The sequence below is a fragment of the Apis florea genome, unplaced genomic scaffold (genome assembly GCF_048593485.1).
Source record: "Apis florea isolate Af1SG1 unplaced genomic scaffold, ASM4859348v1 contig_3391_pilon, whole genome shotgun sequence".
NCBI lineage: Eukaryota > Metazoa > Arthropoda > Insecta > Hymenoptera > Apidae > Apis > Apis florea.
In genome coordinates this window covers 1,139,338-1,143,076 of record NW_028256754.1, presented here as the reverse complement: position 1 = coordinate 1,143,076, position 3,739 = coordinate 1,139,338, and the positions used below count along the sequence as shown (strand labels likewise).

The 3,739-nt window shown below is 25.5% G+C and overlaps 1 protein-coding gene across 1 annotated transcript in view; it reads left to right on the top strand.

The window, feature by feature from the left end:
- Nucleotides 1–1,014: 1,014 nt before the first annotated feature.
- Nucleotides 1,015–3,739, top strand: part of LOC100864856 (uncharacterized) — a 47,260-nt gene continuing 44,535 nt past the window's right edge. The window contains exon 1 of the mRNA XM_086912421.1: nt 1,015–1,807. The gene's annotated coding sequence lies outside the window, so the exon portion shown is untranslated. The remainder of the gene's footprint in view (nt 1,808–3,739) is intronic.

Below are 3,739 nucleotides of genomic sequence, written 5' to 3'. Positions count from 1 at the left end.
AAATTTTATTTAATATAATTATTTTATTTTTTTATATTTAGATAAATTTTTTTTTAATTTAGATAAACCATATGATATAAGTAAAATTAAGCAAAATTAACGATAATTTTATAACTCATTATAACTAAATTTTATAACTCATTTTACAAATGAAATATTATATTTTATAAATATTTGAACATTTTTATAATATAAATATTTTTTCAACATAAGAAATTAATATGTATTAAATAATACATAATATAATAATACATATATATTTATTAAATCTAGTTTTTCTTTTCACGTTTTGAATTTTCATTTTTCTTAACGATATATACTTCTTACAGATTTTTATAATTACTTCAATTAAAATTCTACATTTACAAGATATATTATTACAATATTTACTTATTGACATAAAATTTTAACAGCATTTTACATCAATATTTCGATTTATTAAGATAGTTTAATAAGTATTCTATAATTTTTAAGCTAATTTTTATACTAAATTTAATTTCTAGATTTATTAATATTAATATGAAGATATTTAATGACGATTAAATGATTAATTTTATATTAATAATATTATATAACGTCATTTTAAAGAACGTTTTATAAAAATTACTGCTTATGATTTACATTGATTATAACTATATAGAATGAAATAACAAGGACTGAGAATTTTCTTTGTTGAAAAAATATTAATTTGTATTGTGCCAATAATGTGCAAGCATCTACAGCATATTCTTGAACGTTGGGGTTGAACGAACGAGTCTGGGGTGAAACGAATCGAGGGGGTGGAAAAAGGGGGTGGAGGAAAGGGGAACTGTGAGGGTGGTAAAGTACTCGTCAGTCGTGTGACGCGTTTCCCGCCGACAACATCGGTTATATTGTCAATAGATTAAACCGCGACCGCATTTCCAGTTTCCACGTGTTTCTCGCGTGTGTCTTATGTGATCTGACTGCTATTGGCTATTGCAGTTCCGCGGCAACCTGTATTATCGATCGAACGTGCTTTGCGCACGTTGCCGCAGTTACTCGTGGCACCGCCACTACATCGCACGTACTGTACAATCGTCTTCGTATTAACGTAACATTGTGTGCCGATTGGGATTCAATTTACGATTTCTTTTGCGCATTGCAGTCATAATCATAATTCACTAATTATAACAATATTGTTGTATTAACGTTGTTCCTTTCTATACGCTTTGTGTTAAAATTACCGTCCAACCGCCATGTTCTATTTCAAATTGTATATTTCGCGCATTAGTGAAAAAGTTAATTATTTATTTGAGCTAATTATTTGAGTTGACACAAGAAAATAAATCCATGTATCGTGAATTGTTTAGTGTAATTTTTTATAGATTTGTCTTCAAAAAGAATTGTGACATAAGAATACTTTGAACTTGCTTCTTATTTTTGACGATCTTCGATCGATTTTGAAACTGTTTTATCGATGTTTTGTATTCTTGATTGATTATTCATGTGGCGCCAAAACGGAAAATAAAGATATGCTTTTGCTACCACACTGTAAAAAATAAAATAAATTTAAAACTCATTTTTTCAAAATAGTTAAATATAGTGTATATAATAATATAATTACTATGATATTCGTGATAAGATTTTTTTAAAATACAAACCTATTTGTGCTTCTATAATGGTGTATTTCTATAAGTGATTTTGTTAAAATGTGAATATTATGAATCTATGTTTATAAGATTATGGTGTTATGGCTAATATTGTTCGTATTTAATATCTTCGTTACTTTGTTGGATACTCATCTATGGAATACTACTTCAGTATCATTATATTCAAATTATAGAAGGTAAATATTATTGTTTTTCTTTTTAAAAAAAATTGTAATATAAAAATTTTAATATAAATTCTTTAATTATTAAAAATAAAGATTTATAAAAAGTAATTTATTTCTTATAATATATATGAATAAATATATAAATAATTATATTAACTACTATTTAAATTTACTATTCAAATCGAATATTAAAATATTTATTTCATCTTTTTAAAGTCTATTATTAGAATTTGTGTATATTATGAACTATTAAGTGTGAACCGTTCTCCGAACGAAACAGTGAAAGTACAACTATATACTACGTAACAAGATAGTCGCAAAAGTCACGTGAAAGGTTAACAACCAAAGTACACACATTCATATCCTAAAACAAAATATATTGACTCATGTCATAAATAACCTGTTTTTCTCCATAAGATCATTTTAAAATTTCCCGCGATAAAGATATCAAAATATTACCAACTGTTCGAACCTATGTAACAGTGAATTAATTAGTTATTATGATATAAACTCGTATCATTAGTGCTAAATAAATGCATAGATTCAATATAAGGTAAATGAACGAAGGTAGACGTACCGTTTTGAGTAGCATGAAAGGGTTCGAGGTAATCTAATGCCAAGTAGGGCTGGACGTAAGAAGACACCGAGATATATGTAAGAAGCATCGTCCATGACGATGTATCGTCGGACATTCTTCAAGGTCGTTGACCTTAAAAGCGTCTCGTGCAAACGGGTCGACATGGACGAGACGTAATTGCGCTTAGAAGATGGCATAGAAGGAGGACAGGTAAATAGGATGGAAAAGAGACGGAACAAGTGTGCGTCAGGGATAGGGGGTGACTTTGTGGGGTTGGTACGATGACAGTGCAATAGGGGGATGGGTTTCAGTGACGTCGTGCCAAAACGGAGGGTAACGAATCAACGTGGATGCAAAGGAGTCGGGGAAGGGATGAGGTTAAGGGAAAGGGACAGGGGAAAGGGAAAGTGACTAGAGGGGTGGTATAAACGGACGCGTGGAAGCTTCGGTTGCATCGTGGTTATAGGTTTACCTATCACATTAGATCTTAGATAGAAAATTTGTTAAACTGATGTAACTTTATTAAGTAATTGATCTATCTTATGCAACAGAGCTACTTGGTTTTTATTGATTAATTATTGTATTTGTTTTCATTTATTTATTATGTATTAAATTTGAATAATATATAATTAATTGCAAGATATATTTTTAACATGATTTATTTCTTCACATATAATATGTAAAATTGATTTATAATTAAATAAAATGGATTTATATTTAGAAACGAATTTTTCATAATATAAGTAAAAATATAATATTTTATATTTTTAAATTATAAAAATATAATATATTATATAATATTTTACAATTATATATATAATTGTAAAAATATAATATTTTTTATTTTTGCTTTCTATTTTTTAAACATTTTAAGTAAATAATTCTAAATAAATTGATAGAAATTAATTAGAATTTATTATAATAAAAATATTTTTTTATTTATTATATATTTCAAAAATAATAAAAAAAGTTTAAGATAATTTATGGTTGCTTTATAGCTTGACCTATTTTTGAAATAAAATATTATAGGATAATAAATATTATCCTTCATTTTTACAAATCATTATATATTATAAAATATTATCACATTATATAATTATTAATATTATATTATAATAATATATAATCATATTATATTATATTTTACGATTATTTTTATTTTATTCATTTTATAATACATTATAAAGATAGCGATAGATGTATATATATATATAACATATAAATATATATTATTTTAATACAGAATTACAAATATAATTGGTGCAAATATACATATATTTTGTACATATATTTTTTAATATTTTAAATTGATACATATATACAATATATATATATTTCATTTATATGTTTTGAACTTAGTTAATCAT